The following is a 26,953-nucleotide window of genomic DNA, read 5'->3' on the forward strand; positions in this document are numbered from 1 at the left end:
TATGAAGGCTTTGTTTTTATGAACAGTTGTTAGACAACAGGATGATCTGATGGTTATAAACTACGGGGAGCTCGGCAGGTTCTATTTGCTCAGATTCCTCTTGGAGTCCCTGTGTGACATTTCTTTCCTCCCAGTATAAGGCAGGACACCTGTCAAAAGACATTCTATGAATTAATAGGCATTTGTGGAATGTCTATTAATGTCTGGTAGAACTAGTTGGGAGAGTATTGGAAAGAGGAAACATGGGAGAAGACTAGAGAGGCACCTTCCTAGGTTTTATGGCTCACTTCCAAGGAGAAAGGATCAGAGAAATTCTAGTTCTTATGGCCAGCTTAAGGAGAGGGAGTGGGAGTAGGTCAGAGAAACCATCCTGCTTCGGAGATTTTCTTCTTCAGCTTTGAACTTTCAGCATACTAAGGGGAAACATTTTTGTTTACTGAGCTCTGAGCCCCAACATTCACAGAGACATTTCAGTCTTGTAGGAATTGCAAGCATTGGTCAAAATAAATAATGCTTTAAATCCAGGGCAGAGGGCCAGGGTGTTTGAATTCATGTTACTGGGGAGGGGGAAGGCTTGCTGGGTTTGGGTAGGGGATATAGTCAGAAAAATATCTGGGCTTAGCAAAGACCATTTATTGAAACATATTCAAGGAAAGTAAGATAAAAAGGAGCCATGGGGTATCTGATCATTTTAGGCTCTGTGCTATCATGCATTGTTTTGTGCCAATGACACTGCAATTGATGGTATTTCAGTATGTCTCCTCAGTCCCCAGGGATTGCCATTTCAGTGGGCTGTATGTTCGTGATTATCCAAAATTCATGTGTTGAAATCCTTTGGGGATGTGATTAGAACACAAGGGCAGAGATCTCATGTATGAGATTAATGCCCTTATAAAACAGGCCCAAGGAACTGTGTTGTCCTCTTCTACCATGGGAGGAGGACACAGCTAGAAAGAGCCATCTGTGACCCAGGAAATGGACTTTCACTGGACACAGAGTCCACACACACCTTGGACTTCTCAGCTTCCATAAGGGAGATAAATAAATGTGTGTTTATAAGTCAACCAGTTTGGAATTTTGTTATAGGAACCCAAACAGACAAAGATATCCATAAGAGAACATTTTACAAAAAGAACAGCCATGGGGTTTATTTCATAATAGATATTTTTTCATAAGACATAACTACACATGAAACTGGCTCCAGAATGGACATCTTGCATCACTGTGTTCATATAACTTGTAGTTATTTTCTTCTGCCTATGCCACGTACAGAAAAAAAGAATGTGGGTAATTTTTATTCCAATACTTGTGTTATTAGTTTTGAATAAAACACATTCAGAGTCCAATGGTGCTAACATAAGCTACAGATAAATCTTTGTCTAAGGTATAGTTGAAGAAAAGTACTTTCCAAGCTGTTTTGAGATAATAGATATTATATAAAAAAGTGTTTTGTGGTTAAACTGGGAAAATACTGGATTAAACTGGGTGTATTTTAGTTGCAGAACTTTTCATGGCCTTTAATATGTATATTAGTTGGGTTTCTCTAGAAAAACAGTGGGGAGGTTGGTGAGAAAGAGAGAGAGAGAGAGAGAGAGAGAGAGAATTGGTTCATGAATCAGTTCATAGTATTATAGAGGATGTCAAGTCCAAAATCTTTACTGTAGGTTTAAATCTTCAACTATGGGGTTTATTTGGGGTTGAAGTGAATTGAGGAAGCTAGCAAGTCCAAATCTTCAGTATAAGTCAGCAGGACAACAGGCTGAAGACCCAAAGAAAAAGTGATGCTGTAGTTCAGGTCCAAAGACAGCCTGTTGGCAGAATTCTCTTTCCTTGAGTGAGGTTAGTCTTTTTTATCTTAAGGCTTTCAACTGATTACATGAGGGCCACCTACACTATAAAAAGTAATCTGGTTCACTCAAAGTCTGCTGATTTAAATGTTAGTTATATCTAAAAATACCTTTCAGATTAGTATTCAACCCAATATTTAGGCATCCTGGCCTAGCTATGTTGGTATAAAAAAGCCATCACGGGGGCTGGGAATGTAGCTCAGTGGTAGAGTGCTCACCTAGCATGCATAAGGTCCCGGCACTGCAAAACAAATGAACAAACATCAGAATGTGCTAAAAGGCGTAGCAAATCTATAAAAAGGAAACAATAACATGTATCACTTTCTCCCAATTTACTTGAATAAAGACTCCATTATTTGTAGAATATCTATTAAAGTCTGGTAGAACTAGTAGGGGAAATATTGACCTTGAATTCACAATTTTGACTTGCCCCATTTATTTCTATGTTGAAAAGATCATCAGAGCTTTGTCCCAAACAAAAAAAAACAAACAAAAATACATTAAGTGCTTATTTTTCATATAATAGAAACAAATTATTGGCTCATGTTTGCCTTTATATTTTAAAACAATATCATATAAACAAAATAATGCAATCATTATATTGGATTTATCTTGATGGTATATTATAATTTGTATGATAAGGTCGTGTACTATCAACATTACCAACAAAATATTCTCACATGAACAAATTATGGGGGAAATATGTGTACATCTGCTTTAGCAATAAGGGTATGGATGATTCATACTTGAACACATTGCATACATGTCAGAGTCTAGTTTTGGAAAATTATAGCTTAAAAATTCATAAATATTCATTACTACATATTGTGGGGTTAAAAACAATTCATAACAAACTAAACTGATAATGATGAGCAAAGCTGACAATAATTTGCTATTAAGCAAGAAGAGCAGCAACTAGAAAACATGATCAATTCAAAGCAGTACTGGTAATAAGTATCTTTCTCACAAATTGTAGGAATTTTAACTATTTGCATACACATTTGTGCAGTAGAAGTCTTATAACGTTAGTAAAATAATAAATTAGTAAAATACTGAACTGGAACTATCTCTAAATTCTATAAACTCTGAAAAACACTACAGTGGACCCTTGACTTATGAATTCAATTCGTTCGTAAAGGCTGATGGTAACTGAAGTTGGTAAATTGAAGGCTCAGGTTTCTCTACACAGACTTCAAAGTCTCTGACCTGTGTACGGGCTGATCTCAGTGTTCTTAGACATTGGCCCAGGATTTCTTAATTAACCCCATATAGGAAAGGATATAGTAATGTTCCTTCCAGAACTCTCTAAGGGTTAAATCTGTATTTGAGACCATCTGGAAGCACAAGTGGCCTGTATTCGGGTTGTAACTCAAGACTAGATATAAGTTGAAACTAAAATTCTGGTCATAACCTAAGTTGTTCCTATGTCAGGCTGGTTGTAACTCCTGGGTCCACTGTAATTTTAGTTTTAAAATGCCAAATTTAGCAAAACATGGAAGCAGTTATTTATCAGTTGATCTTACTCAAGCATTTGAGAAAAAGTTTGGTGATTGGTTGGCAATGATTAGGAAGAACTTCTAACCCACTCTGTGGGCAGAGGGTCCATGTTTTGAGAACCACTTCCTAGAGGATTAGGTGAACAAAGAATTTATGAACATGAACAAGGCATATAAAAAGGAAATAAGTTTTCATTTCATTTTTATAGAAATGGAAAATCATTTTAATAGAAATATAAATTTCATGGAATAAAATTATAGTTCTAATATTTACTTTCAAATATGTTCAATATATGGGTAACATATAGACTGTGCTTCTGCAAATTTCTATCACCTTTTATATATCTTCAGCACATGATCTCCCACCGTGCATCAGTTAAGTTTCTTCTTAAATTATGCACCCCACTCCCTCCATTTAGGACAAATCACACTTCCTTCCTAGCATTATGTCAGACAACCAAGAAATTGTTCCAGATTTTTTCCATACTATTGTGACTCACTCATCCTCTACCCTAAGGGAAGGTAAAATTCATCCCAAAGTAAAATGCTTGTACTTTCTTAGGTGTCAGCCCATCTCCCCTAGACTTGTGGAGAAGGTATTTAGTGGTTTTGATTTGTATGGAGATGGCTATTAACTTCAGAATGACTTCCATTTATATAAGATGCCATTTTGATTAAAAAAAAAAGGACAGATTGAATATGTAAATTTTGAAGAGCAGCAGAATTAGTGAATGTGGAATTCGATGAGGAAGTCTTCCTAGAAGATACTTTTGAACCAAGTGCCCCTGTTGGAGGGGTCCTGTTGCTTCTGGCTGGGATCCATCCCTGATAGACTGAGTCTGTCCACACTCTGCCCTCACCACTCCATCACGCTCAGTGAATACTTGCTGAATGGATGAGAGTGTGTGTCATCCTGCCTGCTGAGATAATTCAGGAACTTAAGGCTTCGGGCACACTGACAGTTTTGGAATACGTGCAGTGGTAGGGCCTCTCTGCTTTGCAGATCTCATCATTTTCTGCACTTAGATTCTTGCTTTTGCTGTGGGGAATAGCTCACTTTCTGCTTCCCGCCCATCAAACCTATTTTAACGACCGGCTCCTGTTCAGCTGTCTTCCTGCAATAAAGTCACATCCTCTTCCTCAGAATGTTCATGCTGAACCCTGACTGGCTGGGCAACTTCACTTGTTAATTAGAATTAACTGATGTGAAGATCCACTCGACCTCTTGTTTTGACAACCTACAGATACTGTGCATTTCCCTATGGTCCATTAATGTGAATACATTACCACAATCCATTCTGTTGTGTTCAATTAGGAAATGTATGGGATGGTCTAGGAGGGAGAAAGCAGAGCCTAGGCTAGGGTGAAGCAGGTAAGGTACCAGTGGGCACTGACCATCTGAGAGCTCCCTTATTCTTGACTTGTTGTGGGTTGAGGGGGCAGAAGGACGTGAATGAGAGTCGGCATGTTGGTTCTCACTGTAACTGGATAGAGTGAGATTAGATACATCTCACTGGTTTCCCCAACAATTGCCAACACAGTCTTACATACATAGTAGATGCTCTGTAAATACTGCATATGCTAAAGTTGCCAGGGAGATCTAAAAAAGAAAAAAAATAGGATTTAGACTAACTGAAGTCTAAATCAGACCAAAAGTGAATAGATACACTTCTGTAGACACAGATATCAAGTGTCTATTTTATTATTCATCTTGACTGTACAACACATTTAAAATCTATCAGATGACATCTTAGAATGTGAAAGTCATAATTTCTTCAAATTATAGTGAACCTAATTTATAGGATTGTTGGGAGGATTAAAGCACAAATGTGGGTGGATGTGGCTCAGTGGTAGAGCACATGCTTAGCATGCATGAGGACTTGGGTTCAATCTCCAGCAGCAAAATAAAGAAAAACTTAGGAAGTGCCTGGTACAAAGCATTGCTACCTGACACTGGAGTATGTGTGTGTGTGTGTTTCTAGGCCTTGTGTCTAACCAAAGTAGAACTTTGTTTATTCAAAGTATATGAACCTCATAATGGGAAATTTTCCCTCCTTCCCTCCCTCCCTCCCTTCCTTCCTCCCTTCTTTCCTCTGTGCTGAGGACTGAACCCAGGGCCCCAAGGGCTCTACCACTGAGCTACACCCTCAGCCCCAGAGATATACTATTTTGAGAGGGAAATAATCTTAGTTTCTCTTTGGGCATATATAGTATTTATCAAGCAACAAACTGCCACTGACTGCCTGAAAAGACCTGCATTCAAATCTCAATGGAAGGTTCTAGAGACATAAGCTGAATGGAGACTATGGAAAAAGGCAGTTAGGAGACACTTCCTCAAAAATAACAAAGCCAATTCTCTGTGCACACATGACTCTCTTCCTTGAATTTTTCATGCCTTTTTGAATGACTTTTTTCCATCTTCTGGCTTTTGCACAAATAAAAAGCCCATTTCTCATTTCATTAACATCTCCACTATCCTCTTCAAGACTGAGTGAATTTAGAAACATCTAATTCAACTGGATTTATTTCAGAGAGACAGAAACTAATTTATTTATTCCATTTATTTTTATAGCATACCCATTACCCAGGGATGATCTGCTTGGGACTGACAGACAAGAATTGGTGATAGATGGAGAGTAAGCAAACAGTCTAAAAACATTAGTCAAAAGACTTCCCCTCTGGAAATGCCTGGTTAAGCAGGTTGATCTTGCAATTTTCACAAGTCATGGCATTTTAGGGGCACACCTTGAGCCGTGTGTGTGTGTGTGTGTGTGTGTGTGTGTTACTGGGACCCATTAGTGCTCTCAGCCTTTTTATTTCTGTTTTGAGATAGGGTCTCACTCAGTCACCAGGCTGGCCTTGAACTTCAATCTCCTGCCTCAGTTTCCCAAGTAGCTAGGACTACAAGCATGAGCTACCTTATGGAACAACTGCTAGTAATTTTTTTTTTCTTTTTTGAGATAGGGTCTTGCTATGTAGCTCAGGCTGGCCTGGAACTCATAGTGATCCTCCTGCATCAGGCTCCCAAGTGCTAGGATTAGAGGCATGGGTCAGTACGCTGGGCTAGCTTTTTTATTGATACATACAAAAGAATCAGAGGAGCATTGCTAAGCCCCAGGGCCAGCCAGGTTGGAAAGGAAAATGTGCAACCCTGCGTAGGGCAAGGGCAACAGAAGATAAGGGGTGCCTGGCCCCCAGCTCAGGAAGGGCAACGACTCCTTCCCTGAAGGTATGTTCATTTTGTGATTTACCAAGGGGACCTTCTGGAACTAATGATTAAAAGTCCATGAAAGGTCTGTAGTAGTTTCAGGAAAAAGAAAAACCACTGAAGCTGTCTGTGGTGGCACACTCTTGAAGCTCAGCTACTTGGGAGGCTGGGTTTCAAAGGTAGCCTGGACAACTTAGGGAAAACCTGGCTGGAAAATAAAAGAGAAAGTGCTGGACCCCACTAGGGGGAGGTCAAGAAGGAACAAATCAAAGGGAAAGAGTTGAAGAGTTCTGCAGAATCCTACACAGGAGAAAATCACTAACAATGAAAGGATCAAAAGAACCTGAATACTGTTGCTGTTCCCAAGTCCCACCTAAACTAAACTTGGGGTTTCAGCACCCTCTTTCTCGGTGGTTTAAAAAACAAAATTGCCTCTTTAAGTCTGTCCCCTGTAGCAGGTGGGTCCAGTGGCTATCCTTTGGCCTCATGGTCAAAGTCATACGGGATAAAGTGGCTGGGTTTTAAAAGGCGACATCAAAACAATGTGGCTTTGAACAGGTCTCTCAGCCCAAAGTGCTCTCCAAATGGAAAATATTCTTACAGCAGGATTAATCTCTTTTTATGGGAGTAAAATTCAGACCCAGTCATGTAAGTACATGGGCAGAATCAGCCAGATTTAACTCTGAATGGAAAATGCTTTTTGGGCAAGTAGGTCTGGGAGCAACAAATAAATGATGTACTTAGCAAGAGGTGGAAGACGTGACCTTGGCTTTTTAGGAGGCACTCAAGTTTGGGAGGAAGGAGAATGGAGGCTCCACACAAAATTAGTGGATATTAATGAGCTGAGCAACAGTGTACATCTCAGCTCCCAGAGCTAGCAGAGGAGCCCAAAAGCAAATTAAGCCTAAATAGGTCACCAAATGCTTTTCGGTTTTCTTAGTGGTGGAGGCAGAGCATCACAGCACTATTAGCCTTTCCATCTAATGCACCAATTTTAGCCGCAGCAGGGAGGAGGCAAAGCCATTCTCAGCCACTTCCTTATTCACTGTGCCAGAGCTGTGCGTGTGTGTGTGTGTGTGTGTGTGTGTGTGTGTGTGTGTACAAGTGGATTCACTGCTTATTTAAAAACAAGCCAGAAACATTTCTGCATTGCTTCCTGTTTGCCAGGCCATTGTGTCCAGATCCATAACTCTGAGAATTCTGGTAGCTGCTAAAAATTTTGACTTTCTTTGAAAATTTCCATCCCAATGACTGATTGAGTGGTGTCAAGCCAATTTAACGTTTCCTGAGTTTTCATATAAGGAAATTGTTTTGAGCTAATGAAATCTTGGGCTGGAGTAAATATATTGGGGTCTAACCCTGTCTTTGCAGCTTGCTATCTGTTTAATCATGGGAAAAATGAGTTCACTTCTCAGAGCCTCAGTTTCTTCATCTGTAAAGCAGGGATAGTAGAATCTCCCCTTACCCCTTATATAGCTACACTGGGGATCAAAAAGATAATGAAACCCATGAAACTTAAAAGTTACACTAATGCAGTGCTTCAGTTAACAGTGGAATGCTTATGAACTACATATTAAATGAATGACTATATCTACCTACTTTTGTTTTTGGTACTGGGGATCGAACTCAGGACCTGCGCTTGTGAGGCAGGCAGCGGCACCACTGAGCTAAATCCCTGGTTAAATGAATGACTACAAAGACTAATAAAAGAATCACTGTATTGATTTTTCTTCTATGTCCCCTGAGGTAGATGTTCATCAGAAGTTTTCAGTTCCCTCCTGGCTAATGTCCCTGCCTCCTGTTCTATGTCTACCATCTATTTTTCACTAAGGCTGGAGTGATCTTTCAAAGTCCAGAGATCTCTGAGCATACTCTGTCCTGATTAAACCCTTTTCTGGCTCCCACTAGCAATATCTAGGTAGCTTAGCATAATGCCTAGAGTTCCTTACGAAACTCTTCCTTCATGCCTCTCCAGTTTTTTTCCCCCAGTGTTAAGGATCAAATCCAGGACCTCACACATGCTAGGGAAGTGCTTTACCATTAAGCCACATCTCCAGCCTTTTTATTTTTTATTTTTAAATTATTTTTGTCTGTGAATATAATCATTTATTTTTCTTTACAGTGATGATGGAAGAATGTACAGGTGTCCCCTTTCAATAAAGTATAAAAATCTGTTTATATACAGTGAAGTTACAATAATCTTTCAGTGGGAAATTTATTTGGTACTCATTTTGTTTATATTAAAACTGTGGGGGAAACAAATATTTCACATAAGTGCTACATTTCCAGTAGATTGCACCCTGCATGAAAAGCTCAGCTTCATTTTAAAGGTCCTTCTTGATATATTTTTAAATTTTGAAACAAGGTCTTACTAAGTTGCCCAACCTGGCCTTGAACTTGTGATCCTCTTGCCTCAGTCTTCTTGGTAGCTGGGATTATAAGTGTATACCACCATGTCTAACATCCAAGCTATTTTGAAGCAGTGTCAAAACATTTTAAAAGCAGTCAGGTGCTCAGACCTATAATCCCAGCACACTGGGAGGCTAAAACAGAAGGGGATATAACTCAGAGAGAAGGCTCTGGGTTCAATCTCCTGAACCACAGAAAGGAAGGAAGGAAGGAAGGAAGGAAGGAAGGAAGGAAGGAAGGAAGGAAAAATCAGGAAAGAGGGAAAGAAAGGAAAGAGGAAGAGAGAGAGAGTAAGAGAAAAAGCAAAGAAAAAATGGGGAGAGGGAGCTGAGGATATAGATCAGTGGTGGAGAGCCCCTAGGTTTGATACACACACACACACACACACACACACACACACACACACACACGCACGCACACGAGAGTATAAATTTTAAATGTTCCCGAATGCATTTGACTATACATGGAGAGTCCCTCCCTGTCTGTGTGTTCTGACCCACAAACTGCTACTCCATTTGTAAAATCCAGGGCAGATGTCTCATGTACCAGGAAGGTTTGCTGACCCAACTAGTTAAGTCTCAGATGTCCCTCCTCTGTGGTCCTTGGTATCCTAAGTACTTCCATCCTTGTGTTTATCACTTCATTTGCCTTTGTACCCCTTGTACAATGCTAAGCTGTTGAAAAGGTGTAGGCTCTTGTGGCCTGGGGTGGGGTGTGTGGCAGGATTTCTGTGCTTACATGGAGCCACGATCTGCTGAGATTCCTCCTTTTTCCCCCCTCCTCCCTCTGTTCATTCCTATGCTTTTTATTCCAAATATTTCCCTCTGCTTCCTTTGGTAGTGGTACTGTGACCCTGCTGTGTGATGAGGGCTCTGCTTCCAGTCTCCAGAGTGAGGATGAGGCCATTGTGCATCCTCCAGTTAAACATGCCCAGCTTCTGGCCACTCTTTCTACCACATGTGGTCCTTTCCTCCAGTCAGTTTCTGATTAGTAAATAGTGCTTATTGAATAACAAGGGATTATTTCAATGAATTATTTTGTTTATTTAAAATACTTATACATTTAAATAGATGCATAGTTCTTTATTATATAACCAGTCCCTGAAATGAAAGCACTCAAAGTTTTCTGAGTAAGTGGGAGCTGCTATGTGCATGTCTGTGCAAACATATCAGCATTCCTAAGAGTTATTGCTATTCTGGTTTTTCAGATGAGAATGCGAAGGCCCAGAAAAGTTAAATCATTTTCCTAGAGCCAAGCAGGTAGCTAATGACCGTGCCAAGTTTCAAGTGTAAACAGTCTGAAAATCATAGGTTTGGATAAACCAGAATCCTTTCCTCTTAAGAGAATTGAAGCTTGAATGATGTATAATTAAGGAGTTTTAGTGCTAAAAATATTATTTTTTGGTGTATCTTCATAACTAAAATAGAGAAGAGGATGAAGGAAACATGAGGGAAGGGAAGGGAAAACCAGCAAAAGCTTGTGTGATAAATGCTACTGACATAGATGACCTTGAAGATATAATGCTGAAGGAAAGAGGCCAGACACAGGAGGGCAAATGTTGAATGATTCTGTGTGATAGTTAAGGTGGATCATCAATTTGATCAGCTTAGAAACAGGTCAGGGGCTCAGTAAGGAACACTTACGAGTATGTCTAGGTGGATTATGGAGGTCTGACCTTGGGGTCCACATCTGCTCTCTGGCCCCTTCCTCTCTGGCTTTATTCCCTTTCTCTACTTCCTGGTTGTCATGAACTAAGCATCTTTGCTTCACCTTACCTTTCTACCATAATGTTTCTGCCTTGGGGCCAACTGACCAGGGACTGAATACCCTGAAACCATGAGCCAAGTTAATCATCTGAATTGTGGGTGTCGGGTATTGTGTCTCAGCGAAGGGAAAGTTACTAATATATTCCACTTATATGAGATACCTAGAATAAGCAAATTAGAAAGAAAGAAAGAAAGAAAGAAAGAAAGAAAGAAAGAAAGAAAGAAGAGAAGAATTAAAGCCAGGCACTGTGGTGCCTTCCTATAATCCCAGCTACTCAAGAGGCTGTGGCAGGAGGATAGCAAGATCAAGTCAACCTGGGCAACTTAGTGAGATCCTGTCTCAAAATAAAAAAAGACTAGGAATGTAGCATAGTATGAATACCCTGGGTTCTAACCCCAATACAAAGAGAGAGAAAGGGAAAGGGATGGGGGGAGAGAGAGAACACTAGGGGAGAGAGAAATGGAGTGTTCTTGTATAATGCATACCAAGTTTCCATTTGGAATAAAGAAAAAGTCTGGAAATAGATAATGGTGATGGGGGTCTCACAATACCGTGAAGGTACTTGATGCCACCGAATTGTACTCTCAAAACCAGGTAAATGCGAAATAGTATGTACATTTTTCTACAGTAAAAATAAAATAAAAAGTAAGTAAGGAGGAATGCTTTTTTATAGTAGAAGTTTTGCAATCCCAGACCCGAGCTTCCTCCTGAGGCGGCAGAAGAGGCATGAAGTGTGATTGAGGGCCCTGCCATTTGCTCTCAGCAAACAGGGTTTAATTAATCAGGGCCAACTGCTCTTCCATGACTCTCACTAGGGTGCCAGAGGCTCAGGACAATTACTGTTGACAGAGCGAATCATGTGGCGGGGGGGGGGGGACAAATATCTTAAACTTCCTCTTCAAAATTAAGGAATTATGCAAAGTAAAGGCACTCTATCTAATATCACTTTAAGTGGGGTTAAGTATATTCTGCATCCAGTAAACCTAGAGGCATTTGATATGCAAAGGTTTGGGTGACAGAGGAAAAGAAAGAATGGTCCTCCAGCTGCCATCTCTGACCTTGCCGGTGACCTAGGTCAGAGCTGCAAAGAGGTGGTCCAACCCAGCCAGAAGGTGGAGTTACTTGACCTGCAGCAGTGTTTACCTTTGTTGCCAACATTGAAAAATCTGGCTATTTCTTATGAATGTCTGGATTTCTAACTTTTCTTGAAAAATCAGATGGTCTATATTACCATAGACCTTTCCTCCTCCTACTAGAAGATGGGTATGGTTACCCCATCCATAGTGGACATGTATAATTAATATTTTGATCCTGCAGTTACTCTCATTCATTGGTGTTCTCTCCCTGGTCCCTGGGGATATTTGAGTTTCCTATGTCTGGTGTAAGCCTTAACTTTCCTTTATCTCACCTCCTCAGGATGACTTTTCCCAGTCTCCCAACCTCTAGTCTTGAGAACTCTTCATTCCTGTAGCACTCGTTATGTTTATACCATTGTATTAGCCACTTTCCCATTTCTAAGACAAGATACCTGACACCCACAACTTATAGGAGGAGAGGTTTATTGGCTCCTAGTTCCCAGTGGGTACAGTCCAAAGTTGGCTGGCTCCAAGGTAGAAACAGCATGGTGGAAGGGCCTGGTGAGGAAAGCTGCTTATGTAATGGCAGGCAGGAAGCAGAGAAAAGGAGAGAGAGAGAGAGAGAGAGACAGAGGTGGGGATGAGAATCTACCCTTCCAGGGACTCCCGCAGAGACCCAACTGCAATCAGAGCCCACCACCTAATAGCACATTTTGATATGAACTCATCAAAGATATTCACTGCTGAGTGTAGCACCCCATTATCCATTCACCTTCCAAACACAGGAGACATTTTAAGGGACATTTTATATCTAAACTCCAACAACATTCTTGGAATGTAATGTAATAAAGGCAGGACAGAAAATGTAGTTACTTTGTCCTACCTTCTCTTTATTTCTTCATAAGACATAATCACTCAATAGATCTGTTTCATGACCTCAACTAGACTGTAAGACTCTCAGGTGCACAGACTAAATCTTACAGCATTTGATTTTCTTTGACTGAGCACAGGTTGGGTTGGTGTCAATAATGAATCAGTAGATTTGATAAAAAATAACTTTTGGGATGTAGCTCAGTGTGAAGGTCCTGGGTTCAATTCCCAGTATGGTTAAATAAATAAATAAATAGTTGCCACTGTGCATTTCTAATCACACTCTCAGTTTTATAACAAAATTGTCTGGTAAATATTCCAGTTGTTCTCCATAAGCCTAGCTTTGAGGTGTCAACAATAAGTGTCACTTTGTTTAGAAATTGCAATGCTCTGAATATGTTCCCCCTCCAAAAAAAAATTCACGTTGAAACTTAATTGCCAATGTGGGTACTATTGGAAAGCCGGACCTTTGGGAGGAGGTTAGGAGGAATCAATGCTGTTATAAATGACGCTTCGTAGAGTGGCTTTTGCCCTTCTGCCATGAGACAATGCAGAAATGAGGCATGATCTCAGGAGCAGAGAATGAACCTTCAACAGTCACTGAATCTGCCAGTGCTTTCATCTTGGGCTTCCTAGCTTCTAGAACTATGAGAAGTAAATTTCTTTCATTTGTAAATTACCCAAAATACCTGTGGTATCTTGCTATAGCAGCCCAAATTTACAAAGGGATGCAACTCAGAAGAGTGAAGGAAAAATCCCCATCCATCCATCCATCCAATATTTGTTTAATTCCTGATCTATACAAGGAATTGATCTAAATGCTAGGGTTCAGCAATAATCAAAACATGCGGGAGAGTCCCTACCTCTCAAGCATGTATATTGGTAAGAATATAGATGATAAAACAAATCACAAAACAATAGATATATATTGTAATTTCAGATGATAATTAAGTATCATTTTTAAAAAGGCCTGGGAAGAGATTTTGGGTGCTGGGATGGGCTGGAGCCATTTTAGATAGATTGTTAAGGGAAGGCCAAGAAGAGTGTGGTTTTTCTAATAAAAGGCTTTTTTCCTCCCATTCAAAATGTTTTTGAGTACTAATGCATGGAATTCACTGTGGGGAGTGGGAGTAGGTGAGATTATGATATAGATTTTTTTCCTACAAAGGATTTTATGATGGAAAAAGAGGCTGGAGGATATACAAAAGGAATATAACACAAATTAAATGAGATTTTAAAAAAATGAGTTAATGCTTAGTGACTATCAGCTCTGTGCCAGGCTCTAGCCCATTGGTGGTGAACCTATGGCACACATGTTATTACATTTTTTTCTTTTAAGACAAAAGATATTAATGTAGAGTTGTTTTTTCTGAACTGAAACCTCAGTATTCAGGTTTGATTTCAGTGTTAGCACTTTGGGATAAATAAGTGGGTTTTGGTTTCAGTTTAGCACTCAGTCTCTAAAAGGTTTGGCATCTGCTCTGGGCTGAGTACCTTTCATGATTTAGCTTTTTTAACTTTCACAAACCAATGAATACCTCATTTTTCATGACAGATAATCACTATCTGTGGTTTAGAAAGGGTAAGTGATTTGTTCAAGGCAACACAGCTAGAAAGCAGCTGATCTGGGTCTCAAATCCTGTCTTTACCTCCAAAGCCAGTGTGCCCTGTTAACATACCTAAATGTGATAAATATCACAGCAGAGGTATAACTGAAAGGCCAGAGTCTAGTTGTGCTTACAAGAAGGGGAAATTAAAGAAGACTCCTTGGAGGAAATGGTATTTGACCTTGGTCTGGATTAATTGGTGGGACTCAATGATGGAGCATGTAAAGAGCTTCTAGAGGAATCAAAACAGTTTGGAAATTTGTGTTTGGCTGGAACTCGTGGGTAGAACCAATGAGAATACATTTGGAAAGAAAATTTGAGGTCATAGCATGAGAAGGTTTTAAATGCCGTAGGAGTTTAAACTTTGTTGAAAAAAAGTAATAATTCAGTGATAAGTAGAGTGAGGAGAGGCTGTGTGTTACCATAATAAAACTGGCCAGCTAGCTGTGTGGAGGGTGGATTGGATCAGGACAGTCTTGGCAGAGACTGATTAGTATCCCTGAAAAAGGCAGTGGCAGTGGGATGGAAATAGAGGAGCTGAGCAGCCCTGTGCCAGAGGTAGAATGGCCAGCATCTGTAATGAATGTGGGTGGGGAGGGTCCTCAAAAAGGGAGGGAAGCATAAAAGATAAGTCAACACGGTAAAAAGTCTGGATATTCTTGATTTTCCTATAATTTGCACTTTGTTTCCACTTTAACATTTATCTTTGATCCCCAGACAGGAGTCAAATGGGATTTTTACTGCAGACTCTTTGTGAGAGCCAGTGAATGCCAATGGAACAAAGCTCCTTAAATTATAAGCTGTAAACATGTGAATATCTTCTCCCAATGAAAATCTCATTAGCCTGCCATTTGAAAAGTAGCACATTCAAATTTGACTTTGTTTGACTTGCACATTTGATCCCTTTAAAGTGATAGTTTTTCAGAAGTGTGGCAGGAAGTCTGAAATTTCAATTAGATAAGCCAGAGGTTTACCTGTTGGAAGGGAGACAGTATTATCTTCCTGTTGCTAGGTGATTCGTCTCCAAAGCAATAGTTCAGTCTTAAAGGATCAGAGCTCTTTATGAATTCCTTTCCTTTTGAAAACAAACATCAGTTTAAAGCTAACCCCAAGTGCCCTGCTCTGGTTCTATAAAGAATAAGACAACCTGTCTGCCATGACCACCAGACCTGCTCACCCCATATTTTCATAGGCAAACACTCTTTCCTGCATCTTCAGGGCTTGGGTGATAATGGTGACTTAGACTAACACTAGGAGCCATTCTCATGCCTGAGTAACAGTGCTGCATTACAATTCTATGATGTGGGTACTACTTTTCTTTCCTTTAATGAATGGTGTGGTAGTTAATCTTATGTGTCTTAGTCTATGGTACCCAGTTGTTTGGTCAAACACTATTCTGCATGTTGCTGTGAAGGTATTCTGTGGATATGATTAGCATTTAATTGAGTGCATTTAGAGTAATGTGGAGTTATTCCCCAGAATGTGGATATGATTTATCCAATCAGTTGAAGGCATTAGGAATAAAGACTGAAGTTACCCAAAGAAGAAAACATTCTTCTCAAACTGCAATATGGAAACCCTTCCTGAGTTTCCAGACTGCTGTCCTGTAAAACTCAGATACAACACATTGCAACATCAACTCATCTGAATTTGTCACCTGCTGGCTGGTCTTACAGATTTTAGCCTTGGTAGGCCCTACAATTTTGGAACCAGTTCCTTAAAATCCCTCTCTTCTCTTGTCTCTGTTTCTCTGGAGAACACTAATATGGATAGAGAGGTCTATGTAGGTTTAAGCTCAAGGTGGCACAGGGAATAAATCATGGAAGTAGGAATTCAGGGGTCTGTTGCTAAGAACCTGTTGTAACCATTAGATTCCATGGCTTTCTACATGAGCCTATGGAGTGATTTGTGGCAGTTATATTCAGATGAGATATCCAAAGCACATTATGGAATAATTTTATTAAATTCCAAACACAGACATGTAGATGCTGGAATCTTCTGATTACACTTTCTTTTTTTTTGGTACCAGGGATCGAACTCAGGACCTTGCTCTTTCAAGGCAGGCACTGGAATCCCCAGCCCTGATTACACTTTCTTGTCTCTAAGGGAAGACCTTCAATCTGAGTCTGCTCAAGAGGTATAACAAACCTCACTTAAATCAAGTATGTTAAAATTCTGCCATTTTGTTTAATTCCTAATTCTCCAGGTCACCTGGGAGTTTCTTCTGGAATGGCTTAGCTAATCCATCAGGGACTCTCACATGCTTTGGTCCCAGGTGGATGGGCTCTCTCACAGGACTGGCAGTTGGCAGATGGACAGGGTCCCAACTGGGACAGATCTCTGCTCCACGTGGCTTCCAGTGCTTCAGTAGTCTGGCCTGGGCTCGTTCACATTGCGGTCTCAGGGTTTGACAAAATAGAAGTTTTTCCTGAGCCTCTTCCTCTACCTGGTCCCCATGGATTCTGATTCTCTGATCTCCCACAAGTGATTGTGCTAGTGACTCGTTCACATTTCTGGCTCAAGAAGTAAGTTTGTGTATGAGTCCTGGGAGAGAGAGATTCACAACACAACACAAATATCTTTCCCTTAAATACCCAGGGGCTTGGTTCTGTTGGAGATTAGGGTACATATGAGAACTGTGAAGCTACTTTAAGGTAGGAAAGCCTAGCCCCTGGGTGAAACTCAACACAGTCTAGCAGAAACAAGTGGCGTGTACCTTTGATGTCAGCAGTGCAGGAAGGGCAATGATATGGTGCCACCTTTCCTAAGCTATCCTTACTGGGCATAATTAGAGCTGATCTTTTTTTTTTTTTTTACTTTATAATCCTGATCTAGTTTATTCATGCAAAGCAATAGAAAGATTCAATTTTGTAGCCAGGCCAAAGTGTTTGTAAGCATCTCTTATCTGGGAAGGGATAAAACCTTCTATACGACTTCTTTTTTTTTTTTAAATTCTTTTATTGGTACATTTTAGTTATACAATCCATTTACATTTATTATTGGGTGCTTGTACCTGTGCATGATGAATCCTGGTTCTGAGCTGATCTTAATGGGCATCAGGACTAATGTAGGAACTGTCCTTAAAAAATAACAACTTCTGAGAGATTCTTCCCTAGAAAACTGTGCTCTAGCAATGGGGTACTGGGCTGGCTGGTTTACACAAATGAGCCCAATAATTTCCTTCTCTGCACTCTTGTAGTTCTCTCCCACTCTGACTCTGGGCTCCACCATATGAATTGCTCTGATCAGTGGGACAATAGTGAGGTAGTGCTGAAGAAATAAAGATAAGTAGAAAAAGGACAAGGAAAAATGTAATTTAAAAATTTTATTTAAAAAAATCCCTGCAGCTTTAGGTCAAAGTTATTCAAGGTTATAGTGGGGTTTTTTTCATCCCTAAGTCTGTTGTTTTTCCCTTCCAAGGAACTCATTCCAAAAATTCCTAAGAGTCTTAAAAATACAATCAACCTGTAAACTGAGTCCATGCTTTTCATCTGTAAATTGAGCCTGTCAATTTTCCTCTGATACTATAGATTCACTAATTCCACAGTCTTCTACCTCAAGGAAACAGTACTATTAAGTGGGTACCATGTATCTAAACTTCAAACAGATGGAAATGGTTTGCATTCTAACCTAGTCCACTACCAGGTAGCTTGATAGACACCAAGAAAACACATCCCATCTGGTCTTGAAGACAGTCCCAACACCACATAAAAACCCCAGCCCCTGACCATTATGGGTTTCTCTCTTGAGGATCCAGACTCTATTTTTTTTCCGAGTGGGTACTTCCTTAATTCTGCCTAGTAAATCTATTTACGCCTCTCACTGAAGTATCCTGGAATACTTTTCTAGGAGAAGCCAAGAGCCTATTTTTCAGGAATGAGTTGAGGTCCCCATTTCCTGTTCTGGAGGGATCTCTTCAGACCTTGTCCAGAGACAACAGAGAATGTGACACAAGATAAGACTTGAAAAGTAGTTGAGCATTAGGACCTGCACTCTCTTTTTGGTTTTTGGAACCCTGGACAACCACTTGAAGAAGCTAGGCCTGTCTACTGGAGCATGGGAGGCCACATGAAGCTGAGAGGATCTGTCCTGACTGGGACCCTGTCCAATCCAGCTGCCAACTACCAGCCATGTGAGAGAGCCCATCCACCAGGACAGAAGCACATGAGGGTGCCTCACAGGAGTTAGCTGAGCCATTTAAGAAGAAACTCCCAGCTAACCTGCAGGATTTGAGCTAAATAAAATGGTGCTGTCTTAAGCTGTTTCATTTAAGGGATCTTTGTTATGCAGCAAAAGCTAATCGATAGATAGCAGTACCCTTCACTAAATAAAGATTTCATTTTTTTTCAGAAGTTTCTAAAACAAGTGGTTATCAACTTAAAGAGAACCAAAAAGTCCAGAAGGTATTAATCTTATGAAAAGAACTTTAATTTTTTATTTCTATATATTATATAATTTATACTTTAACAATGCAGCTGTTACAGCTCATCAATTTCAAAGCATATTAACTTTTTCTAAAGTCAAATTTAACAATTAAGACTACTTCATAGTGAATTTTGGAGATTCTTTTGTATTTTGCTATTGGTATGAGAAAGGCCATAGAGATGTCAATGTTTAGAATTTACATAATATTTCACATTTCCAAAAGTACCCAACTATTCTTAGACAATGTCAATGGTAACTTTAAAGTGAAAGAACAGTTATTGTAACATGTTGTCAGAGTAAAAGCCCTCTGACAGCAACCCTATTGCTTGTTTTGCTCCTGTTGAGCCATAGTACCCAGAATCTGGAACATAATAGGGACTGGATAAAAATTTTTGAATGAATAACAGGTGATGTGGACCCAAAGGTAAAATGTATATCTCTTTTTAAGGTACTATAAAACATTTTTCATATTTTCTATTCTTCATTAAATTAATTGCTGGCCTTCATTGTACTTAATTATCCATCCAGCACATCCAGCATATGTACTAATGTTAAAAATACCCCAAGAACTTCTTTTTAGAAATAACATGGTAATTTTCTTTAAATTCTGCAAATCATCAGCCATTCCAACTGAGCTCTAGACTGCCACTGCTTATATTATCTCTATTTATATTCCCTTTAATCTAACAAGGAAGAAAACCCTCCAAGACCTGTAATAACTGATAAGACCATTCATTATGCAGTCTGAAGGCACAGTCCACTGTGTTGAGTTCAGTCTTGTGCGTTCAAGTGAATGCCAATCATGTTCTGAAGCATGTGCTGTTACATTAAGAAAAAGAATTGAGAAAATTTGAGAGTTTGGGCTGTGATTTAATCAGAAATTATTTTTTAAAGGATTGTTGTGGTTCTGCTGCCTGCCTTGCAAGCGCAAGGTCCTGAGTTCGATCCCTGGTACCAAAAAAAAAAAAAAAGGATTGTTGGAGTCCAGCTGTGTAGGAACTGTCCAGTGGTTATGCTAAAACTGAGTTCTTAGCTTCACCTGTACATTTGAATCACTCAGGATTTTTTGAAAATTCTTCTATATGAAATTTAGGTATTATATATAGAAGAACTCTCTGTACTCTGTGCTTAATTTTTCTATAAGCCCAAATCTGCTCTATAGAATAAAGCCTACTATTTAAAGGATGAAACAAAAAAGGAAAAACAGAAAATGGAAAAAACAAAAGACCCCCCCCCCCACATACCTGGTTCCCACCCCAAATTCAAATGAATCAAAATTTCTGAAAGTGGCACCTGGTCATCAGAAGTTTTTAATGCTCCCCGTAGACTTCTCAGGTGAAGTCAGTTTTGAGAAAAATTGTGTTGAAGGAACTCCAGGTTCTTTGGTTAATGGAAGTAGCTGTTGGTGGCAAATGGTTAAAGGAGCTTGATTTTGCTTTTTAAAAATCTACTAGATGTTGAATGGATATGATGTATAGAGTTGATACAGGTCCAGAATTATGCTAATGTCTGGAAATAGAGAAGCTCTGTTAAGCAATACATTAATCACTATTGTGTTTACAGGGAGGCATCTAAGAAAAAGCACCATGGAAATCAGCGATCTCCTTATTTTATTAGAGACTGCCTGTCTGTGCAAGATAATGGGCTTGAATTTGGCAACTAGGAACACAATGGGTTCAAGGAGCCAGCTCCCTTCCCCCCATATGTTTACCATGAGGTAGTCTAAGGGTTGGCTCAGGACCCTAATTACAGTAATCACTGAGCATCCTTCACAATAAACTGCAGGCGGGATCCTAATTAATGAGCTCAGTTCATCTGAAGCAAAGCGTCCACCTACTGGGCAAGAGAGACGCATATCCATCAAGCCAGAGAGAGACATGGGGCCCGGAGAATGTGTTCTATTAATGCCATTTAACATCTTTTATCAGTATCTCTCAGAGCACTTTATAAACATTAACTTTCATTGCACTCTTGGGAAAGTTTCTGATAACACTCTGGCTTAGTCTTGAATCACCCTAGGGAATCCAGGTCCCCACAGGAGAGGGCTCAGAAACCTTAGGACTCTGCTCACAGCCCAGGCTGGAGGAGGCTGAGGAAAGATAAGCAGTGATTCATAGAGGAAGAGAAAGCCTGGGACATGACCATTCTTATCCGCTATTTGACTCATATTGGAACTCAATTTGAGACAGATCTTAGACTTTTAGCATCTCCATCGAGAAATAAAGCTGATGTCTCTTCCCATTTTCAAAGGGCACTCTGGCCATTCAGGCATTTTTACTGTGGTTTCCCCCAGGCATTACAATATTACAGTAAAGACTACATGAGTTAACTAGAACTGGGTTCAAATTGTAGCTGTGTGGCCTCAGGTGAATGACTCAACTTCTCTGGGCTACTGCCTCTCTGCCCCAAATGAGGTTTACTATGCTACTCATTGCATAGGGCTCTTGTGAAGAGTAAGGTAAAAGAGATTAGGATCTTCACTGGGATTCTGTCTGCACTTTACACACTGTGCTAAATTGTTTAAGGCAGTGTCAGGAGCGTAGTTCTCACTAAATGTGACTGTTACAAAGTTAAGCTCTCCCCTTTTCTGGTGTGAGACTGGAGCAGGGAGACCAGGCAGGAGACCACTACAGAAGGCAGGCAAGATGTAAGGAGGCCTATTTAGGAGAAGCAAGTGGGTCTGAGAGCTCTAAGAGAGCAGTGTCAGTTTAATCTGTGGTGAGGGTTTTATAGGTCTGTGTGTCTTTCAGCTCCCATTTCTGTCCTTCCTAGGAATGCTCTGTTGTGTTTTATTCCTGGGGCTGCTGTAGAAAAGCCCCATAGACAGGGTGGCTTAGAACAAACAGAAATGTATTGTCTCACAGTTGTAGAGGCAAAAGTTCCAAATCAAGGCTTCCTTTGAGGTTCCATGGAAGCGTCTGTTTTGGGCTTCTCTCCTAGCTTCTAGTAGCGTCTGGCGCTTCCCAGCATTCCTTGGCTTGTAGACAGATAGTTCAGACCCCTCTAATCCCTGCCTTGGTCTTTGCACAGCTTTCTTTGTGTGTCTCTGAGTCCAAGTTTGTCTCTTCTTATACGGGTACCAGTCACTACGTTTGGACTTACTTTACACCAGTGTGGCCTCCTCTTAACCTAATTACAGATCCTCTTTCCAAATAAGGTCACATTTACAGGACATAGAAGTTAGGGATTGGACATCTTTGAGGGGAACACAGATCAACCACCATACCCTTTTAAGAGGTTTGATTTATGGCAAAAACAATTCAGTAGCCAATGGTATTTTGCTTTCATGAAATTTATTGCCACAAATAGGCTTGAAAGCAGGATCTTGGCAGGTAAGATGATGCAACCCTCCTTGGGAGGCTCTGGGTGAGCCAAGTTTTTACACAAAAAAAGGACTCTGAAAATCAGAATCAGCCTCCAACAGACACCTTAATACCCTTTAACCAACCTTACAGGCTACCTCCAGCTGGCTATACCCTTACTACTTTATCAGGGCTTTGGGGCTTTAAAACTGATGATTTATCACCAAGTAGCAGATGTTACTCCTAGGGCTTCTAGAACTAACTTACCACATTCACCAGTATTAAATCCACATTTTTGCAACAAATGTAATTCAGTGCTTCAAAAGCAGACTTCCAAGAATATATTCAATACCGGTATTATTGTATCAGTAAACCCATTTGAATATTTAAATTCTTTTTCCTAATATACAGATTATTAAAAAATTTCCTTTTTGTATACTGATAAGCTTATCAATGATCTCCCAGATGAGCAGAGCATTAAAAAGTTTCTTCTCAGAAAGCCTAACTGGGGATTTTTTAATCCTGGAAGAAGTATAATTAACATGATTATAATTGATGAGAAATTGGAGAGAGAGAGAGAGAGAGGGAGGACAGAGACAGAGAGAGAGAGACAGAGAAGTAGAAGATGAGGTGGGCTTTCTGGTGTGGCTATTCATGGTACTTTTGCCATTCAACAAATGGCATATTGGAGGAGGAGTTGGTACATGTTTACTTGGGGCAGGGGTAAGCAAAATAGATTCAAGTTTGAACAGGTTGAGTTTGAAATATATGTGGGATATCCAAGTGGAGAGGCCCAGGAAGCAGTGAATTGAGTCTAAAATTCTGAAGTGAGATCTCTTCTGTAGATGTTGTCTTAGTCCAATGAGTGGATACGATCCCACAGAAGTGTGCAGAGCAAGAAAAAAATTGAACCCAGGATGGAACCGGGGGTACAGGTGGATAGCAGCACTTACACTCAGAAGATCAATCTCCATGAAGAGAATTCAGGGCTGGGGAAGTGAGATCAAGGGGTAGGAGACAAACCAGGGGTTCTATGGGACAGAAGAGGACAGAAACAATTAGCTATTTAAGGAAGGAAGGAAGAGGAGTTGGACAAGAACTGCAGCTCCCTTGTCTAGCCAGGTAAGAACTAAAAGCATTTGTTGAATTTTAGAAGAAGGAAGTACTTGGCAGAGCAGAGACAGCTTGGTAGCTGAAGAGTGAAAAAAGTAAATTATACAACATATAGAAAACTACTCGAGCTGGGCATGGTGGCACATACCTGTAATCTCAGTACTTGATAGGCTGAGGCAGGAGGATTGCTACGGGTCCAAGGCCAGCCTGGGCTGCATAGTAGGTCAAGCCCAACCTGAACTACATAGTGAAATCCTATCTCAAAAAACAAAAGAAAAAGAAAATTACTTGAACAAAACTGGCTGGAGGAGAAAAAGAAATAGGAGGCGGGGGAGGAAGAGGAGAATACTGAAAGTAGATGTGGAATTTTCTTGTCAGGTTTGCGCATTTTTGTAAGCACATGGGAGAAAACCAGGAGGGAAGGCAAGCTCAAAGGTCCACTGGTGAGAGAACTAGTTAAGATATAAATGGGGTGAAGTTCCCGATAAGCCTAGAGATAAAGGTATCAGAAACCTTGGACTAAGAAAGGTCATTCCTGTTTTCATAAAAAGGTGTGTCCCAGAGCCAGGCTCAGCCTGACAACTCTTCCACACTCACACCTCACTTCCTAAACCACCTCAGTGTTTGCAAAGAGGTCTTCTCTTTCCCTCTTCCCCTCCTCTTTTCTGTTCTGATCCTGTTCGACCTTATTATTCTCTTCCCTCTCTATAAGGCTTCACCATATCTCCCATGTGCTCTAGAATTCCAAATACCTGCCTGTATTGAATATGAACTCTTTATTTTTCGATGTTTTCATGATCAGGTTCATTATTGTCTTTCCAGTCAGTCTTATACCCCAAGGCTCATCTTTTTCTCCATACAAGTAAGTTACTTCAGAAGATGTGCTTGGCTTTGCTTCCCTGATTCCGTACTTGTCTCCCACTTTAAAATAATCTCACTTATGCCCCAGGTCAAGCAAGCCTTGCCTATCCTAGATGAGCCAATTCAAGTGTCATCCAAGCTCTGCTTAAAGTTTTTCCCAACAATGTCACCCCTTTCTGCTCCCTAATCATCTACTATCTTCAGCACTGCACAAATTGGTTCTTGCTTTGCTATGGGTGAGGATCATCTGACCTATGGGTTGGGTTATAAAGTCCCAGGCCTTTTGATACCTGCATTTTGTACCATACCCCTAATAGCTGTGGACAATGGGAAGTAGGTTGTTTTAGTCTAAACAAGTGCATAATAGGGAAAAGGTTGAGGCTGAAAAGGATGAGTTCTATGTCAGTCCAGAAAAGTGAAGAAATTTACTCAAGATCTTGTAATTACTTAGTGACAGAGCTAGGAATTGAACTCAAAACTCCTAGCTTTTGGTTCAATGCTTTTCTCTTTTAACCAACTCCTGTACCAGTGTTGGTGAACCTATGGCATGTGTGCCTCAGTGGGCACTCTCTGTGGGCACATGAGCCACGTGCATGAGTTGTTTATTCTAAACTAAAACCTCAACATTCAGGTCTAATTGCAGTATTGGCACTTTGCGATAAATAAGTGGGGTTTGGGTTGCCATTTGGGCATTCGGTCTCTAAAAGTTTCACCGTTGTTGTTCTATACCATATTGGTGGGTATTTTGCTAGCAATAGCAGCAATTTCAGGCTAAATTTGCTTCAATTTGACATAGAAATTCACAACTCTGATTGCTCTTTGTATCCCACATTCTCACATTCTCCAGTGACTTGAATATCTCTAACTCTAGTTTCTTGTCATATGCACCTTTGCTCAGGAAGTAAGATCTTGAAGGTATCCCTAGGGACCCTCAGCTCCTTTTTGCTTTTTGCTTTCTTTGGTACTGGGAACAGAACTCAGGACCTTGCATTTGCCAGGCAGGCGTGGCACCACTGAGCTGAATCCCCAGCCTCAGCTCCTTCTTGAATATTCCCAACACGAAGCAGCTCATCCTCCCCACGAAGCAGGTAAAACTGTGTACTACTTTCTTAATAATGATAAAGCTACCAGTAAGGTTTGAATTAGAAAATCTTGTAAGACCTTGTTTTAGGAATGTGGTAAGCACCGAATGTGCTTTAATCATTTTTTTTGAAATGTATCAGTTTCCAACATTACTAGATTAAACTTTTTGTTATTTGAAACCTAGTTCATCCACAACCACCTCCTCTTGGAGAACCTGCCTGTTAGAGTTTGCAGATGAATAAGCCAACCTAGGTGATCATGACAGGTTTCTATATTTGTTCAATGCTTTGTTAACATTAAAGGGTAACAGAAGTCACCACTGTGGATACAACATGAAATATAAAATCAAACACAAACTTCTGAAAGTATATAATGCTAAGCCTACATTTGATTTAATTCCTTTGAACAAATGATGATTCTCCTTATTTTCATATTGCCTCCTTTTTCAAATGTTCAACATTTTTCAGTGTCCTATATCACCACTGTACTTTCCTTACTTTAAAGCAGTTCCACATCTGAATCATCATTATAACTGCTTATTTAAAGCAGCCTTGCAGTTCATGTAAGTAAGCAAAAATTTTTCAGTCCTCCCCAAGAAAAAATATTATCAATATTAAAATTCTCTAGAAAACAGATAACCTGCTATAAAATAAAAATTTGGCATCACTCACTACTGGGATGAGATCATTGTATATCACATAGTAAATAATGTATATCCTTATTTATTTCCAATTCCTTTTCTTTCACCAAATTATTATAAAATCTTGGTTTTCTCATGGAAAGTTGTCAAAATTCTGCTGCTATTGACACTGCCCCTCAAATTATAATATAATGCACGCATTCTAATCCCATCACTTATAAATTTGATGCTACAAATTATGTGTAGACAATAATTCATTTCTAGAAATTGTTGTCATAAAGGGCCTGTTATAAAGCAAGCTATATTTTCTCATGGGAATTGTGCTGAAATTGGAGGTTGTGTTTCTGATCCAGAATGCATTATCGAATAAATAATAGATATGTGAAATACGTGCCATAAAATAAAATATACAAAACTATTAACCTCTTCAGTTAATTAAAATAGTAAGGCCTATAAACTGGGCATAAATCTAGTGTGCACATTATACGGCAGGCTCCCAGTGGGCTATAAAGTGCGCAAATAGCACACAGAAATTATGAGTGGCCAAATCAAAGATGTGACCTAAAATAGAAGCTGAAGTTCACTTTAAATCATAAATTAACACTACTTTTCTGTTTTATTAGGCTATTGGAAAAGTTCCTTTGGGTGGATGTTTGCACTACACAATTGTGAAGATAATTTCAGAGAACATGACTTGTGCTGTGTGACTGATGCTATGAGAAAAGGGGCTTGGAGCAAGAGATGGATCCAGGCCACATGAGTTAAACCCAGTGGCTTGGCTTCCTATGAGCAAGGCAATCTACAAGGTGCAGATTTAGCTCCAGCTGAGGTATTAGGATTTTAGCTTCCTTGGCTATGCAATGAAATAATGGAGTGATCTCTAGCTCTAAACCTCCAGAATTCTGTAACCAAGAAGGCCTCATGAAGATGCTTTGAATAGCTAGGTTTCTTGAAAAGCTATCTAAAAAAGCTTAGGCTAAATATTAATTTTTTTTCTTTCTTGTTCTTTTTTTTTTGGTACTGAGGATTGAACTCAGGACCTTGTGCTTGTGAGGTAGGCACGGTGCCACTGAGCTAAATCCCCAGCCCTATATTTTCTAGATAAATTCAACTTTAGTAATGCAGAGAGATTTCAAGTCATTCTGTCCATGTTAGGGGTGTCAAAAGTATTTTAATAGTCCCTCTGCATGGAAATCAACATGGGATGAAGTTAAGGAGTGGTATCTTACAGGAAAGTTTACTTACTATG

The 26,953-nt window shown here is 39.9% G+C and overlaps 1 long non-coding RNA gene across 1 annotated transcript; it reads right to left on the minus strand.

The window, feature by feature from the left end:
* Positions 1–1,018: 1,018 nt before the first annotated feature.
* On the minus strand, positions 1,019–23,812 carry LOC147830049 (uncharacterized). Its single transcript, XR_015443275.1, has 4 exons — positions 23,269–23,812; positions 15,255–15,355; positions 2,066–2,088; positions 1,019–1,257 (listed from the first exon to the last, which is right to left on the minus strand). It is a non-coding gene; the product is annotated as an uncharacterized LOC147830049 (long non-coding RNA).
* Between the last annotated feature and the right edge of the window lie 3,141 nt (positions 23,813–26,953).

Source organism: Heterocephalus glaber, unplaced genomic scaffold, assembly GCF_053883595.1.
Source record: "Heterocephalus glaber isolate CG9 unplaced genomic scaffold, H.glaber_assembly_v1.0 deba00000331, whole genome shotgun sequence".
NCBI classification, from domain to species: domain Eukaryota; kingdom Metazoa; phylum Chordata; class Mammalia; order Rodentia; family Bathyergidae; genus Heterocephalus; species Heterocephalus glaber.